Here is a 19738-nt window from a genome sequence, read left to right on the forward strand (position 1 = left end):
GTGGTTAACCCACAAAGTGATATTTTTTTGAATGGAAAATGGAGCTTTACCTTACTGTTATATAAATTGAATAATGCTATGCTGTCTTAAATGATGTGCAAGTAGGTATATTTAATTAAAAACTCTGGGTTTACTATTAAATACTACTATGATTTCAGCCAGATTGCTACCTCTAAAAATTTCTTAGGCAAAAATGCTACAGCAAGCCCATGGTTTTCATGAGATAAGTTAAAAGTACCTAAACTTCATAAATGATCAAAATTGATATAATCAATAAAAATATTAACAGGATTATTTAAAAGGAAACTACCTGATTCTAAATTTCATAGGAAAGATAAACAAACAATAATAGCCAGTAAAAGGCAAAAAGTAAAATATATATATGAGAGTGGCCTATCAAATATTAAAATTGTGTGGTATTGACACATGAACAGAGAGATCAATGGACTGGAACATTGTGAAGTCCAGACTAGAATCAAAGAAGTGTGAAAATTTAGTATGAGACAAGTGGCACTTCTAATCATGAAGGAAAGATTTTTTTATCTAACACATAATATGGGGGACAAAAATAATCCCAAAGAAATCTTAAACTAAATTTATATTGATAGTGATACTGTTAGTATTGTTATTTTGAAATTATTTCATATTCATAGTAGGATATATATACATATATATGCACTCATATGTACATGCATTTATGCATAAATACATACACATGTATTCATATGTATGATGTATGCACACATGTGCTAGTCAGAAATCTATTGGAGATGCATTTGTCTCCCTTAGTCTTTTTTTTTCCTTTTTTTTTTTTATTGGGGAAGGGGAACAGGACTTTATTGGGGAACAGTGTGTACTTCCAGGACTTTTTTCCAAGTCAAGTTGTTGTCCTTTCAATCTTAGTTGTGGAGGGTGCTGTTCAGCTTCAAGTTGTTGTCCTTTCAGTCTTAGTTGTGGTGCAGCTCAGCTCTAGGTTCAGTTGCCATGGCTAGTTGCCGGGGGCGCAGCCCACCATCCCTTGCGGGACTCAGGGAGTTGAACTAGCAACCTTGTGGTTGAAAGCCCACTGGCCCATGCGGGAATCGAACCGGTAGCCTTCAGAGTTAGGAGCATGGAGCTCTAACCGCCTGAGCCACTGGGCCGGCCCTCCTTTAGTCTTTAATAATTTACTTCTCCTCTCCTTTTTAATACTGCCATTTATTTGTTGAAGATGTTGGGACAATTTTCCTGTAGAATTTCTCACAATCTGATTTTGGTTGATTAAATCCTTATTGGTCATTAAAAATGCCCCAAATTTCCTGTAAACTGATGGTTATATCCAGAAGTTTGTTGTCATTCAGGTTTGATATGGATGGGATCAAAAATACTTCAAAGGTGGGACTGTACATTTCGTATTGTATCTCATGAGGAAGCGCCCTCAGGTCTGGTTGTCTGACTCTTAGTTGCATCAAGATTGATCAATCAGTGCTTCAAGTTTGGTCGACGTGACCATCCAGTAGAACATTCCCCACTACTGTCCATCTACTGGCTTTAAGTCCATTCTTCATTCCCTGTCTCTATTATTTCATTAGAGGAGGCACACAGTGACTGTCTAATTCTAACTCCACCCTCACATCTCAATCATTAGCTTTGATCCTTCTATAAAGAACTCGAACTCCAACTCCCATCAACTATTTGTTCACTATGTGTTAAATGAGTTGTGATAAATGCTTGACCTTTTCCCTTATGTCTCAATTTTAGAAATAATGAATTGGTGCCTGTATCAAACTTAGGGCTATCTCACTTCTTGTTTTCTGTTTCCTGCTCCCTCTTCACCTAAGTTGACCCTTATTTATCCTTTAAAGGGATTTCTTGGGGAAGTCTGTTGGTCAAATCCCCCACCATTTGGTTTCATAGTACCCACTGCTTCTTCTATGGTAGTTAAGAAAATTCTTTTGGTTGCAAATAAAAGAACTCAATTAGGGAAAGCCTAAGAAAAAAGCATATAATTTATTAGAGATACTGGTTATTGCAGAATCAAAGGAAGAACTAACCCAAAAAGAGAAGGAATGAAGAAAGCTCTGAGCACCTCAGCAGCAGGCGTCCGTGGACTTTCTCCTTATGTGACACAGCAACATTGACTCCCAGAAACTGGGTTCAGGAGTTTAGCTGAGTAGTTAGAGGAAACAGTCACCACAAGAGATCGCTCTTACTTCTGACGCCAATTGCAAGTTTGATGGGGGTTGCAAAAACCACCCTCGGTTTTTATAATACTGATGGTTATGGTACAGAGAAAAGAAACATTAAAATCAGCCACAGCAGCAACACATTGGAGCAGAATCCAGTAGAGTCCAAACACGGAACTTCTGTCTGGTCATCCTCTTCATGTTTTTTATGGATGGCATTAACTGCTTCCAGCCATGATGCGACAATATGCATGGAATACTGTTAACCAGGGGAAGCTGACCAAAGCCTTTGTGTCCAGCATCTTTGTTGGAGCTTGATCACATACTTTCCACATGGCTAGCTGTTAGTCTCTAGCCCCTCCTGGAGGTCAGGTTCATATCTTTCATTTCCATCCCTTCCAAAGGCAGAACTGATACCACAAAAACCCAAGGCCCCCATCATAAATCATATTGTTAGGCTGTCTGTGGCCAAAGATTCCAGGAAAACAAAGACACTCCCGTCATGCAGAACATTCTGGGGGCCTAGAGATCACCTCCCAGTAGCAAAATGCAAAGGCCAGACCTCTCTTTGGGTTAATTCTTCACTGCACATTAGGTCTCTCCATTCCAAATTTAACATTACATAAGAAACAGAAACTGATTGGCCCAGTTTATACAAAATCACTTCATTCAGACTTTGCCACTGGAAGAGACCATGAGAAAGAGCCTTCTATATCTTATATACACACCCTTTCCCTCCATCCTTTTAGAGATATTTCTGTCTAACACAGCTGAACTAACCTCCACTCCTCTTACCCAAGAAGACATAACCCCAAGTTAAACTCAGCAGCTGCCTGCAAAAGTCATTTCATGGAACCACCTTCCCCAGGGTCAGCATCACAGGCCAGGCTCATGTTTCTGTAGTTCTGCTGAGATCCTGTTTTAGTGTTCTGCACCTTGGAGACACTTGTACATTCAGGCAACAATATCACATCCAATATCAAGTAGAAGAAAAATAAAATTTAAAAGGACAAATTATGATCACTTTTAAAAAGGGAAAATGGTAGTTCATTTTGGCAATAAGCAATGAAATACAGATGGTATCATAGGTTGAACTGTATCCCCTCAAAAAGATATTAAAGTCCAAATCCCCAGTACCTCAGAATGCAACCTGATTTGGAAAAACAAGGTCGGACAATTAAGTTCGCGAACTCATCCTAGAAAAAGTGCTACGTACCTCATTGCTGAATATCACCATGGTCACCTTCAAAGTATTCCCCTTGAGAAGCTATGCACCGATGCCAGCACCTAGTCCCCCCTTCAAAACAATTTTGGAACTCTTTCTGAAATGGCCATCAGAGCTGTTGTTGTATTAATCTTGATGTCCTAAGTGTCATCAAAATGTCTTCCTTTCATTATTTCCTTTATCTTTGGGTAAAGAACGTAGTCACTGGGGGCTAGATCAGGTGAGTAGGGAGGGTGTTCCAATACAGTTATTTGTTTGCTGGCTAAAAACTCCCTCACAGACAGTGCCGTGTGAGCTGGTGCATTGTTGTGATGCAAGAGCTATGAATTGTTGGGGAAAAGTTCAGGTTGTTTTCGTCTTTTTCATGCACCCTTTTCAGCACTTCCAAATAGTAAACTTGGTTAACTATTTGTCCAGTTGTATAAATTCATAATGAATAATCCCTCTCATATCAAAAAAGTTTAGCAATGTCACTTTGACTCTTGATTTGGATTGATGGAACTTTTTTGGTTGTGGAGAATTGACTGACTTCCATTGTGCACTTTGACATTTTGTCTCAGGGTCATATTGGTACACCTATGTTTCATCACCAGTGATAACATGACCCAAAACCTCAACTTGCCTCTCCAAAAGGTCTTGGCAAACTTCAACTCTCCCTTTGCTTTTGTTCATCAGTGAGCTCCTTAGGGACCATTTTCTCACACACCTTTCTCTGCCAAGATTTTCAGTTAAGATTTTCCTAACTGTTTCTCTATCGAAATTTACTTGGTCTGCTATGCTTCTCAGCTGACGATTTTGATGCACAATTTGATGAATTTTTCATCAGCAATGTTTTCATCAGTTCTGCTCGTTACTGGCCGCCCTAACCTCTCTCCATCAGTGACACATTCTCTACCCTCAGAGAAATGTTTAATCCATTTGTACACTGCTGTTTTCTTCATGGCATTACCCCCATAAACTTGGACTAGCTTGTCCCTGATTTCACTTCCACTCTTTCCAAGTCTAACAAGAAATTTAACGTTTGTTCATTGCTCTAATTCAAGCTCAGACATTCTCACAACGGCACACAAAACGTAACAACAATAATGAACGCCATTCAGCAAGACACCGCCACATGTCGACCCGAACACAGCTGTGAGACACTGATACACCAAGGTTATGAAACCTTACTGAGCTGTTTGTACAGTCCTGCCAATGTAAGCGCACGGTGGCAAGTTCGCGAATGTAATTGTAAGACCTCGTATATAAGATGTTTTATTCAGAGAACCAAAAAACATTAACAAACATATTGTGGAAGTAATAGAGATGAAACAATGTTTAAATTATGATCATTGAGGTATTTTTTTTCAAATAAACTTTTCATATTTATAACAGCAATAATAAAAACGTACATGTATATAGTGATTTACATCTAAGAAAGAATATTCATAATCATTGTTTTAATTAAATGTTCTGATACTATTTTTAAAAAGAGTGGGCCGGCATTCAGAAGTCTATATTGATCAGGACAAATACAGCACAAATATTTAAAAAATGCATTGCAAACACAGTGTCAAAGCCTAACATTGTACAATAACCAGGTTGTACTATAACCAGCCAGTTTTATATCAAAGGCCTTCAGGATTCAACATCTTAGAGGATAGACCAAAGAAAGACAGATGAGGTAAGCATCTATGTATGCTTCTGCAAACAAACGAACTTTCTGGAAGGATGAAGAATTGAATGCTAAGATAGTGAATGTGAAGTATAAAGTGGAATAGAAGACTTTTTCTTTTATGCTTTTCTCAACTGTTTGAACTTCTAAAAATAAATATGTATTAGTTTTATAATTTTACAAAAGAGTTTCTCCATTAATGGATGAATGGATAAACAAAATGTGATATATTCATATAATGGAATATTAGTCAGTCTTATAAATGAATGACATTCCAACCCATGCTAACAACATGGATGAACCTTGAAGACATTATGCTAAGTGAAATAAGCTAGTCACAAAAAAAGAAACGCTGAATGATTCCACTTAATGACATACCTACAGTAGTCAAATTCATAGACAGGAATTAGAATAGTGGTTGTCAGGGCTGAAATGGGGAATTGTTGTTAATAGGTACAGAGTTTCAATTTGGGAAGATGAGAAAGTTCTGGAGATGGTTGGTGGTGATGGTTATACAACAATGCAAATGTATTTAATACTATTGAACCATACACTTAAAAATGGTTAAAATGGTAAATTTCATGTTATGTAGCATATGTGTTATGTATTTTATCAAGCTTTTTTAAACAATAACTTTTTTTGTACTCCCTCTATAGTGAATTGTCTCATCTGTCCTTTCCCATTAGTCCATTCATTTGAATGAACTCATTATATATGAGAGGATATTAAGGTTTTTCTCTTTCATATTTACTTAGAGTATATCTCTAAATGTATAATTTATTTCCTTTTTTATTTGGAAAATTTGATTTTTTTGAAACTTAGAAGCTTTTCATAATTATGTAGTTATTTAAAAATCTTTTCCTTTAGGATTTCTCCTACCACTTTAAGCTTCTGAAGTGCCCCACCCTCTCAGTGTTTTGATATTTTTTTCAGATTTTTCTGTTTATTTATTTTTTTACACTTAATTGTTTAATTCATCAATTGTCACAACATAATTAATTAAATAACTTTCCTTTCCTATTGATTTGAGATGATTCTTTAATCATATATTAAAATGGATAATAAATTAAAATAAAATTTATAATAAATTCAGTTGTTTAGCTTCCTATTTTGTGCTATAGATAGGATGTTTTGTTTTAATATCACTACAATCCTTTTTAATTATTGTACTTTTATGTGACAGATTATATTTTGCAAAAAATGATTACAATAATATTTCCCACCCCACATGGTCTTCTAGAACCTTAGCATTCTTCCATTAAGAGGTAGAAGCTATGTTCCTTCCACTTAAAACTGGGCAGACCCTTGTGAATGCCTCAAAGAATACTATGCAATGGAAGTGACTCTTAGTGACTTTTGAGAACAGGTTAGAGAAGGCCATGAAGCTTCTTAAACTCTATGGAGACAATGGTCTTGGGAGTCCTGAGCCATACATAAGAAGCGCAGCTATCCCGAAACCACTATGTTAGAGAGACCAAATGGAAACAGAGAGAAATGCCCAATAGCTCCACAGCTCCAGCCTTAGCAATTTCAGTCTTCCTAGCCCAAGTAACTACCAGACCAGGCAGTGAGCAATTCTTCAGATACTGCAGCCCAGCCATCATCTGACTTCAAAGCCATGCAAAAGCCCAAGTAAGAACCACTTACCCTAAGCCCAGTCAACCTCCAGATTCATGAGAGATGATAATAAAATGATTATTGTTATTTAAGCTGTTAAATTTGGGATGATTTACTATACAGCAATAGATCACTAGAACATTTTATAATGTGTTTTAAAGCATTTCTGGCATTTTTTAAATTGTCATTACATTTTACATCTATTTATTCTTCCCATGAATTTTAGAATTATTTCATCACGTTCCTACTTCTTTCTAGTTTCTTTTCTTGGAATCCATTATTATAGTTGTAACCATGTCTATATAGAATTTTATTATCTTTATAAATAATACATTGAAAATTTTTTCCTATAGCTACATAGCTTCATAATTTTACTTAATTAAATTCTATTTCTATTATTGGACATTTAAGTTATATCATCTTTTTCATAATTTAAATAATTCTATAACAGATAACTTCATGCATATAATCTTTTCAAATAGTGGTTATCTCTTTAGAGTAATTTTTCTGAGTGGAAATTCCTGGGTCAAAGAAGTAGGAGTATTTTTCAGGATTTGGTACAGAATTCCAAGTTGTTGTCCAAAAAGGTCATAATAATTTATACTCCCCACTAATAATGTATACAGATAGCACCATAGTTCCTCTAAAACTTCCTGTTATAGTTTCTATATTCCAAATAGCAAAAAAAATTATTTTATATTTTTGTTTGACTTATACTTCTTTAATGTTGCATATTTTCTCATCTGTGAATTATGGATTGTCTATTTACATCCTTTATTAATTTATTCATTGAGGTCTTTTTTCCACTAATTTTGTGAGTCCTTGAGTGTTTAGCTGTTTTTTGTTTGTTTGTTTGTTTGTTTGTTTGTTTGTTTTTAGTGTTTAGCTCTTTATAGTGAATGCTATGGTGTGCTACCTAGAACCCTAGGAAGATGGGAGCTCTCATTCCCCCACTGCAAGGAAGGCGGTCTAGCTGCTGACAATTTGCAACTGCTTCCCTCTCTGATTTTTAGGGAAGAGAGCGCCTCACCTGAGGTAAAGCTCCCTCTGTGGGGGCACCCAAAGATGAATCCAGTGGAGACCAGCTCCCTTGCCTTAATTTGAGACAGTTCTGAAGGGCCATCTGAGGCCTCAGCTGCTGCTGCATCCCTGCTCATCTCCCCGCTCTGTCCAGTCCTGCCTCCCTCACTCCTCCATAGGTACTGTATCTAGAACCTTCTCTAATAAACCTTTTCCCCCCAGCTTTATTGAGGTATAATTGGCAAATAAAATTGTAAGGTACATCATGATTTGATAAATGTATACATTAAGAAAGGATTTCCTTATCAAGTTAATTAACACAGCCATAACCTCACCTACAGAGGGTGCCAAAAAAATGTATACACATTTAAGAAAGAAAAAAAACTATTAAAATTTGTAATACTCAAAATATATACTGATAACAAAAGATGGATACAAGTCACGTTTGACTTCTGCAATTACAAGAGGTGCTCAAAGTGGTTACCATTAGGGTCCAGACACTTCTGATTATAGCGAACTACTGCTTGAGCAACGTTGACCCAAGTGTCCACTTGTATACATTTTTTTGGCACCCCCGGTATTTACCTTTTTTTTTTTTTTTTTTGGTGAGAACATTAAGTTCTACTTTTTTAGCAAATATCAATTATACAAATGCAGTATTATCAACTATAGTCACCATGATATACATTATATCCTCAGACCTTATTCATCTTATATCTGAAAGTTTGTACCCTTTTACCAACCTCTTCTATTTCCCCCACCCCCCAGCCAGTGGCAACCACTTTTCTGCTCTCTGTTTCTATGAGTTTGACATTTCTTTTCTTTCTTTCTTTCTTTTTTTCAGATTCCACATACAAGTGATACCATATAGTGTTTGTCTTTCTCCGTCAGACTTCACTTGATTATGTCCTCCAGTTTCATCCATGTTGTTGCAAGTGACAGGATTTCCTTCTTTTAATGGTGAATAGTATTCTATTATATATATATATATATATATATATATATATATATATATATATATACACACACATATATATGTATATAATATATGTATATTATGTATAGTTATATGTATATTAAATATACATATAAATACAATATATGTATATTTAATATTTCCTTGATCCAGTCATCCATTGACTTAGAGCCAAAACGCTTCTTGTGCACAAAGCTTCATTTGAGCCTGTTGCCAAGAAACCTGATTTGTTTCTCATTGACCTATAATATTATTTCCCAATCTTTTTCTTCTTTTCTTGGACTTTTTTGTTATTTGCAGATACTGGATTTCAAAATACCATACAATCACATCTTTTTTCTATGTAATTTCTTCTAAACTTTAAAGACCTCCTCACATACACACACCAGAGGTTTAACATTCACTTCTATTTTCTTCAAGTCTTCCTGTGGTTCCCATTTTAGTCTTAACTTCTAATTCTAATGAACTTAATTTTAGTGAAGGATTTAAAGCAAATGAGTAAATGCCATATGTTGACTAGGCCTCTCTTCTTCCCTTCACTTGCAATGCCTCCATTATATTTTAAATGGAGGCTGTATTCTTACCATATTTGCAGCTGTAAGAAGACTACTGATGAACCAATTCTTGGAAATTATTTCTTGTGCTATCAACAATTTCCTCCCCATGCATGGGCTTCTCAAGTGTTCCTGCCCAGTTGATGAAGAGTTTTGGCCAAGCACCCCCTCTGCTCCCTTCAGCACAGCCCAGCACGTTACCATGTTTTAAAAAAAGGCTGAATCCCAACACTGACCCTCCTTTACCTTCCAGGAAACTTACCCATACATTAATGAACTGGATGGAACTTTAAATTCAATACAGATGTCCATGTTTATTGACAAATTGCCAAGAAAACATTCACAATTTCACTTCTTAATTAAACCACATATTGTAAATGAGGGGAAAACAGAGTATTAAGATCAGAATTTTATTGTCCAGTAAGTGTACTTTTTGTGTGTATTACCAAGTGAGGATAATAGGCTCTTTTATTACACAGTCAGCATTCATGTTTTGCCAACCGGGCATGAGGCTTATTTCAAAAGATCCTTGTTATTTTGTGCCAACCAAGAAGTTTTTATTCAGATTTGTCTGCAGAGCCTTAGCCAATAGGTATGTTTTCACTTGTGTGTTTCTTCCTCATAAGTGTTCACGAGAACCTATTTATAACTTTTCCCAGACTAAGATTTCAGAACAGACCTGAATGGAATTCACACGTTCAAAGCTTAGGTGTGGTCTAAACAACCCCTGTAACCAAGTAAGGAGCCATAACATTCAGGGAGCTTGGTTTTCCACAAAGCCCCCTTGATGAACTGTGCACACCTGTGTAACCCACAGACTGTGTCCTAAGTGCTCCAGGAATGGAAGATTTGGTAAGGGGATGTGTAGTGTATTCATACCCATCTGTGGGGACAGAGCCAGGAGTGCAGTTTTCAGGCTCTCGGCCTCACGTGGAAAGGTGCTCACTCAGGTAGTAAATGGCCATCAACTGTGATTGGATGGCCATCAGCTGTGGCTACTTGGCCGTCAGCTGTAATCAGTGAGCCATTGGCCACTAATATAACTGCCGTGGCTACGCTAGCAGAAAAAATAGGGGCTAGCAAGAAGATGGTGGCTGAGCTATCAAGCGCGGATTGCAGCTAGTGAGTGAGGTTGGTTGGCAGAGAGAAGTGGACGGCAGGTAGCGGATCCTGTGGCTCCTGCCTCCTGTGTCTCCAACCCAGCCGCCAGCGAGACTATACTGGTGTGACTCCCCTATCTATGGTTGCGTGGGTGTTCCTTTTTGGCCTCACTGTGTCCTGCGTTCTTATGTGGGGAGCAGGAGCTGAGACCCCGCCCGACGCCCCGCGTGACACCATCACGCAGAACTCAGGTAACTCAACGTCTCCAGCATTAAAACCCACATGTACACAGTTTGGAGGCATTAGGGAGAGGGTGATAAAGCTGTTCTCACTTTAGAAAGCCATGTCTCACTGCCCAGATTTCCCTTAATAGAAATTCACCAGGTAAACACATTTTCTTCCCATGAGCCCCACTTATTCCTTCTCAGTGACATTTGTCCTTTCAATTCCTTTTCTTCTCCCAAAATTCTGCCTTCCTCATTTCTTGGTAGCACTATATTTCCCCTCTCCAACAGATGTTAGCAGATTCCAAACTTCTTTGGTGTCTTAGAAATTTTCCCAGGTCCCTCCTTGAGTTGTAAATAACAGCTGTTCTCATCCCTGCCTATACCTGCTGCTGAGTAGAGGGAAGCGACAAGCACAGGAGCCTGAGATTAGATGGGGTAGGGAGATTAAGGGGTTTGGAGTGATTCTTCACTTCCCAGATATAGTCTGGCTTTTTGCTCTTTGGTTATTTCCAAGTATATATATTTTTAAATTACACATCACTTACACAGCAAGATTTAATCTCTTTATCATTGCCCTCTTTCAGTTTTCATATGGACTCAAATCTCCATCCCAACCCCTGCTTGCATGTGTGAATTTACTTATGAAAAAAGACCATTGGTTGCTCTCTGACCTTTAATTACATGACAAAGCCACTTCTACCAATTTGGCATTCGTAAGAGCCAGGCCAAATTACCCTATCCTGATTCCTGAGTAATCCAACCACGTAATTTTGATGCCAGCTGTATACAGAAGGTGCCAAAAAAAGTATACACATTTTAAGAAAGGAATAAACTGTATTAAAATTGCAATACAATGAATGACGCCAGGATTCAATTGGTTAACGCCATCTTTTGAGCAAACGTCATACTACACATTGTTACCATAATTCAATTCAACTTCAAAAAGTAATACATACTGTAGGGAGCCGGAGCATTAAGGGTTAAGAAAATGTAACTTCAAGCAGAGGTTGGGAGGATCGCTAAGGGGAACTCTGATAAGCATAAAGAACAAACAGACACCTGCTACCCTGGGAATGGGAAAATATCTGAAGGTCTAAGAACAGTCAGGGCCAAACTTTGAGAAAACATAACTAATCTGTACTTGCTGCCTCAGCCGCTTTATGTAACCTTCTTGTTTTTGTGTGTATAAAAGAAAGCTGAAAAATAAAGTAGGCGCTGCAGTCTAATTAGAACTGCTCGCCCTCCCGATCCCATCTTTGTCTCTTGTCTATTTTTTTCTCAATCCTCACTCCCCACTTCAGGAACCGTTCGTCTCGTCGGCAGGCTCCGACAAGTGGCGCCCGAACAGGGACCCGAATACTGGGGAATCAGTGAAGGACACCGCTTGCAAATGAGACGCGTCGAATAAGGTTGGTGAAAGCGGTGAGATACCATAGTCGGGAGTAAAATAAAATGGGACAGGGGAACAGTAAAAGGCTGTTTACCCACATATTAAGGAGCATGCTAAAAACTAGAGGAATTAAAACCAGTGAAGCACAGTTGCTTTGATTCTTAGAGTTTGTAGTACAAATATGTCCCTGGTTCCCAGAAGAAGGGACTTTAAACTTAGAAACTTGGGAAAAGGTAAGAGAGCATTTGCAGGGATATTATGATGCTCATGGACCCTCTGAAGTACCAGTAGACACTTTTTCCTTATGGAATTTGGTTAGGGATGTGATCGATCCTAGACACGAGAGAATCAGATACTCTAAAAATGACCAACCCAAACTGGATCCCCCTTGGAAGCAGAGGTGCAAAGATTACAAGCTGCACTCACTTCCCTCTCTGTTCAAATGCAGTTAGTTCAGGCTCGACAGACTGGGCCTTTATTAGAAGCTCAATCAGAATAGAAGCCTAGGTTACAATGAAGCTCTCCTCCAAGTGTAGTTGCAGGGCTAGATCCACTGCCCGAGGCCCCTATCAACAGAAAAAGATTCAAGCCGCCAAGCTGCTAGTACAGGAGCAACTTAAAAAGGGACACATTGCCCCCTCCAATTCTCCCTGGAATTCTCCCATTTTTGTTATTAAGAAAAAATCTGGTAGATAGAGATTATGACAAGATTTACAAAAAGTTAATAAAACCATGAAATTAATGGGAGCCTTACAGACAGGCTTGCCCTGTCCTGCAGCCATACCAAAAAACACATATAAAATTGTTTTGGACTAAAAAGATTGTTTTTATACTATACCTTTAAATCCTGATGACTGCCCTAGATTTGCTTTCAGTGTTCCTTCTGTTAATTTACAAAAACCTTTTAAGAGATATCATTGGCTAGTGCTACCTCAGGGTATGGCTAATAGCCCTACATGATGTCAAAAATTTGTATCAGCTGCTATAGAACCTACCCGAAGGACATTTTCAGATATTTACATCATCCACTACATGGATGACATACTTTTTGCCCACTTTTGTGAACCAAAGTTGCTTGCTGCTTTTGCTCATTTACAAAAAAGCTCCACAATTATGGGCTAGTTATAGCCCCAAAAAAAATTCAACAAGTGCCTCCTTACTCTTATCTGGGATATTGTTTAATGCCTCAGGCCATTGTGCCTCAAAAAATACAAATCCGGTGAGATTGTTTAAAAACATTAAATGATTTCCAAAAGCTACTGGGAGACATTAATTGGATTAGACCTCAGTTGCGGTTGACAACCGGTGAATTACAACCTTTGTTTAAAATATTACGTGGGGAAGCTGATCCTACTTCTCCCCGCGAGATAACACGGGGAAGAGGCTTTGCTTGTATTTCTCCAGGTCCGGAAGAAAAACCTTTGTGAATTCCTGGTCGGTGTTAAACCATACCATGAGCGACAGCCCACAGAAGAGGAGACATCTATAGATACCCATCCACACCCCTAGGGTGTGGAAAAGCTCTCACTTTCCGCAGCTGCAAAAAGACTTTCCACTTTAGACCCTGTTAAATGGATAAAGACTTTGGGTAGAGGGTTTGCTGGGGATATTGCTCTTCTGTTTATTGTTCTGTTTGTTTTACATAGTCCTCAGATGTGGACAAATAGCCCTCCAACGGGCTGTAAATAAAATAACTACACGTTCTGTGTTTCTCATACTTCAAAAACAAAAAAGGGGGAGATGTAGTCACACAACAGCCTAGCCGACTGTCCCCCCATGTCTTTCCTTAAGGAAAGAAGAGTCTGTAAGACTGTGCCTTTCTGGGACTCTGTTCCATCCTTGTGTTTACACCTTATGTCTCTCTGTCTGGTCCCCAAAAGATGGTTTGCAGCCAAAGACGGGTAAGATATCTCACGGGAGATACAACCTAAGCCAGGCGGAACCGAGTGGGGACCCCCAATGAGCTGCCTTAGAAGACCCAAAAAGGAGCCTTTCCTCCCCTTCCCCCTGCCTGGCAAAAGCCATTGCTGTCTCTGGCTTTCCTCTGTCACCTGATTGTGAGAGAAGTCATGAGGGCAATGAAGATCAGTTCTCTCCACTTATCTCAACAGAGCTGTTACAATATGAGTGACTTGACCCTGAGAAGGTAAGACATCATGGGACTTTATGCTTCGGCTGTTAACAGACAAAGGGTGATTGGAATAAACATTTTTCTGCTATGAGGTATGAGTCTCACAGACCGTGTAAGAAAAAATGTTACTCTTGATCTTATCCAGTTTCATAAAGAGGTCTTGACACTACAAGAGGCCTCTCCTTTAAATACTGATATAGATGAGACGCTCAACAAACTTGTCTCTAGCTTTCACAATGTATTTCCATCATACTCTTCAATGCTTCAATTTATGGCCCCCCTTGTAATTCCACTTGTTGTGATCCTCCTGATACTGTGTTTCCTCCCCTGCATCACAAAAGCTGTGATGGGGATAGTCACAGATATTTATGGAGAAATTCACAAAATAAGGCTCCACATGGCTAATAAACCAAAAGCCACTGCCCCTGTCTAACCCCAAAGGAGATCGGTAGCCAATGACGGGTAATGATCAGTAAGCGTTTTTACAACCTAAGACAGGAGTCGATCGCTTTGATGATCGATATCCAATGACGGGTAAGTGAGAATGTCTGTACTGACTACCTAAGCCAGACACGATCTCAATAAAAAATAAAAAAGGGGGATATGTAGGGAGCCGGAGCATTAAGGGTTAAGAAAATGTAACTTCAAGCAGAGGTTGGGAGGATCGCTAAGGGGAACTCTGATAAGCATAAAGAACAAACAGACACCTGCTACCCTGGGAATGGGAAAATATCTGAAGGTCTAAGAACAGTCAGGGCCAAACTTTGAGAAAACATAACTAATCTGTACTTGCTGCCTCAGCCGCTTTATGTAACCTTCTTGTTTTTGTGTGTATAAAAGAAAGCTGAAAAATAAAGTAGGCGCTGCAGTCTAATTAGAACTGCTCGCCCTCCCGATCCCATCTTTGTCTCTTGTCTATTTTTTTCTCAATCCTCACTCCCCACTTCAGGAACCGTTCGTCTCGTCGGCAGGCTCCGACAACATACCTAGATAACATCTCTTAAAATGTGTACATTTTTTTGGCACCCCTGGTATTTCCACTGAAAGACATATTCTCACTTCTTCCCACCTCATCATTTGCTCCCCTCTATAACTATTGTTTAAGTGTGTGGACTGAAGAAATTGGGGCAGCTGACTTTTGCTCATAGGTATCTGTGGGTAGTCACTGTACCCTGCCCAAGAAGTGGGTAAAAGCCATATTCATGGATGACCCAAGCAAGAGGCCTTGGTTGAGACACCAGTATGACAACTTCCTGGAAAAGTTTCAACATGTTTTTGGTAATCCTGTCGAAGAGTAAAGTGCCACGAGTGGTATTTGACAAAGGCATAACTCAGCCACCAGTGCACCAACACCTTCAGCATTCTTCTCTAAGACCCAGTAAAACTACTCTACTCACCCTTGGGTCATGCAGTGACTTACTGACACATCTAAAATATCATGTCTTATATATTCATTGTTGGAGAACCTCATGGACCTGACCTCCTTCTGTGTTTGCAAGCTCACGTTAAGGGCCTGAAACCAGTGCTTGATTTCCCCAGGAGAGTGCCTCAGACCCCAGCAATATACTGCTGAAAGGCAGGACAGAACAGCTAGGTAATTGAGCAGTTTGTCACCCTGGGTGGAAGTCCATTTATGCAGCTGTGAAAGTTTACTCCACGAAAAAATTGCCAGGACTGTCATTACCATCTTGTGGTGGAGATTGCTAGTACTCAATCACCCTTACTTCCATATTAATCGAGTTTAGGCTGAGCACATTTCCCAGATACCCAGAAGGCTAGGTATGGCCAAGTGACTAAGTTACTAAGTGACTAAGCAATGAGCAACTTCCTCCTTATTCCTTGAAAGGAAGTTGCTTGTCTTGAACTTCTGCTTTTTTATACTAACCTTGAGTTGGAAAACCAAAGTTCCTAGCCTTGTCCGGGCTTTTGACCGGGTCATAGTTTGACCAGGAATGTGATCTAATTCAGGAGTCTTAGAACCTCTTCTTTGAAAGTTTGGTGACACATATGAATCCTTAATCAGAAAAGTATTTTCAAGTGCATAAAACAAAATACACCACAAAAGAGCCACTAGAGTAGCTAAAGTTTAAAAGACTAATAATCCCTAATATTTGCGACATTGTGGAACAACTGGAACTTTTATACATTGCTTGCTAGTAAGAGTATAATCTCATTCAACCACTTTGCAAAATAGTCTGGAGGTATGTACTAAAGCTAACCATATGTTTATCCTATGACCCAGCAATTCCACCCATACATTTATACCCAAGAGAAATGAGTGCATATGTATACCAAAGATGTATCTAAGAATGTTCATAGCAGCTTTATTTATAATAGGCAAAACAGGAAGTAATTCATATGTTCATCAGTAGGAGAATAGATAAGTCAATTGTTTCCATTCATAAAATGCAATACTACACAACAATTAAGGGAAGAGATTACCAATACACAAAACTTGAATGATATTAAAATCTCAGATATTATGTCAAGTGAAAGAAGCAACACAAAAATGTACACGTTAGTTGCTTTATTGTAGTGATCATTTCACATTACGTACAAATATTGAATCATTCTATTGTACACCAAACTAATATAATGTTGCATGTCAATTATATCTCAATAAAAATTATTCTGAGGTCAAAGGAGAGATGAATAGACAGAGCACAGAGGATTTTTAGGCAGTGAAAGTGCTCTGTTTGATATTATAATGATGGATACATGTCACTATACATTTGTCCAAGTCCCAGGGTGTACATCACCAAGAGAGAACCCTCCGGTAAAACTATGGACTTTGGGTGATTATGTGTCAATGTAGATTCATCCTTAGTAAAAAATGTGTCATTCTGGAGAGAGATATTGATAATGGGGGAGGCTATGCCTGTGTGGGAAGGGGGAATATACGGGAAATCTCTGTACCTCCCTCTTATTTTGTTGTAAACCTAAAACTGCTCTAAAAATAAAGTCTTTTTAAAAGGTATACACATTATATGATTTCATTTATATAAATGTTAAGAATAGATAACACTAATTAATGGTAAAGAAATCTAAATAATAGTTACCTTTGTAAGAGAGACACCACAAAAAGAACTGGGAAGGAACACAAGGAACTTTCTGAAGTGATGAAAAAGTTCTATATTTTGGTATCATGAAAATGTATAATTTCACCTAGCCGTACCCTTAACATTTGTGTGTATTTTGTTCACCTTACCATGTATATAACTCAGAAAAAGTAGAATATACAAATAAATAAATAGAAAATAAAATTATTAAAAGTAAAAAGAAATTATATTGAAATAAACTGTTAAAAATATTATAAAAGTTTAAAAAACTAATTTGTGATATAGTAATATACATGCTTCTTTAATGATGCATCAAATATTAATAAGTAGCAGCAGTTTTGTAATTACCATAATTTCAAAGTAATGATGAATATAAATGCCCTATACATATAAATGTATCTTCTCTCTGAGAGAATGTTTTACCAGGTGAGACCCCTAGTATCTGTGCCCTTCCTCCCCTTTTTATGCTTTCTCCCCATCTCAATCTCCAGGCATGGCTTCAGATGTAAAACCCTGTTAAAGAGCTCTGGCTTAAAATTACAATACCGCCTCTGAATGTCTAAAATTATTTCACAATAAAAAGATAAAATATATGTAATTTGAAAAATTATAATCCCCCATATTACCTTCTGGTGCCTAGAGTAGGTGGCTCAGACATACAGCCCCACTGTTAGATAGTGTATCCAAACCTGGGTCTGTTTCCATGTCACTACCTGTAGCAATGGTGATTATCGTTGACCAAACAAGGACTGTCACCTAAGAGCGCTAGGTAAAAGTTTAAACACACACACACACACACACACACACACACACACACACACACACAGTGATTGAAATTTAAAATGTATAACTATTTGATTTGTCATTATTTAGTTGAAATCTCACTATACTTTTACTCTATTAGAATATTGAAGAGAATGTAAGTTTAATTTGTAGAATTTTCTTAGCTATTTAAGAACTTGAGAATGTTTTCTTCTATTAAAGTTTGAGGTACTTTTTAAAATCAAGTACAATATCATTACACAGTTTGAAATATCTAAGGAAATTTAATTTGTAGAAGCCCCTCTAAAGGCAATGGCTAAAATGTAGTAAATTAACACATAGAGTACAATATGTGAACTGAATGGAAATGCTTGAGAGCTAGGTATTTACAAATTTTAGTTAATTACAATTAATTTTTAACATCAGAGTAAATCCCTGAAAGATCAGTAAAAACTCTTATTTAACTAAGACCAAATCCAGACACCATTCGTGATGACTAATGATTTGTTGCCCAAAAATTCCTGTTTGTGAGATTCTCGCACAGGGCTGGTTCTCAATGTCTCCTGGACAGCTTTTTTAAAATACAGATTGCTCAGCCTCCACTACAAACTGAATCAGGAATTGGGGTGAAGTCTGAGAGCTGTGGACTTCCTTTTCATGTACCAAGGAAGAGGAAACCTTTAGGGCATTGAAGTCTATTTAATATTCATTTCATTCATCACCATGCTTTCAATGAAGAACTTAAAGTGCTTTGCATACGATTTCTAATGTATGTTAACATCTGAATGTGTGGTAATCATAAATCCAGGCATGGTGGATTTACAAATGTCTCCATGGCAATAATTTACTCTCTGGTCTCCATGGTGAGGTTTATAAGGACGCTAAAATTTACTTTATTTAAAATTCTAAATTGTTTTTCTGTTGATCAGACACACAAAATAACTCTCTATACCTTGTTCAGTTCTATGAAAAAGAAAAGGCAAAAAAGGAAATAGAAAGAAAAGTAACAGTAATAAATCAATTCCTCTCATGATAGCTCATTTTATGTGGCAATGAATTAGAATATCAAGGTCAAATGATGTAAAACTGAATTACATAGCCTACATATATTTTTAATCTGACACCTGTTTGTCAAAATTCATTTTGTATTATTTAATATATAAAATGATTCATTGTTCAACTAGACATCACTTTCATGCATTAAAAACATATAAATCATTTCAATATCCTTTATGCAAGAAACAGATTTCTCTTTGTATAACACACATCTTACTCAGATGTCTGATCATGGAAGAACCAACTGAAAAAACGCTGTTGAATTAAAATGCCAGTCCTGATAGGGAGAATGCCTTACATTGAAGTACAGGATTTAAAACGAGAAGTTGTACCATGAATTGTTACTTCAAAAATGTCACAAAGTAAGAGTACCATTTTTTCCCTTTTGTTAAGATTTGGGTTAATTTACAAATGGAATTATTAAATAAGGAAGCACCCAGCACATTTCAACCTCAGGCCCAAATACACCAATAAACACATATTTATTTATTGCTTGCCTGAGGATTGGTAGGACCTACTCACTCAAAAGACCAAAATGCACAGAGTATTAGTGATTCATTGAGCTGTAACAACAGTTTCCAGGAGATGATGAAATAGCCCTGAGCAGCCTGACAAACTCGTACTTTACTCTAAAATCCTGACCAACATTCCTGTCTAGATCCATCCTCTCAGGGTATTTGTCCCAGCATCTGCCTTCTTTCAGGATTGCCCTGGGGAAGATGTTCTGCCTTCCGCACACTCACACATTTCCGAGGCTGTGTTTACCGCTGTGGATTATTTGACAAAATTCAGTTGTATGAA

This window comes from Rhinolophus sinicus, chromosome 4, assembly GCF_057876585.1.
Source record: "Rhinolophus sinicus isolate RSI-liver-muscle chromosome 4, RSI-T2T, whole genome shotgun sequence".
Lineage (NCBI taxonomy): Eukaryota > Metazoa > Chordata > Mammalia > Chiroptera > Rhinolophidae > Rhinolophus > Rhinolophus sinicus.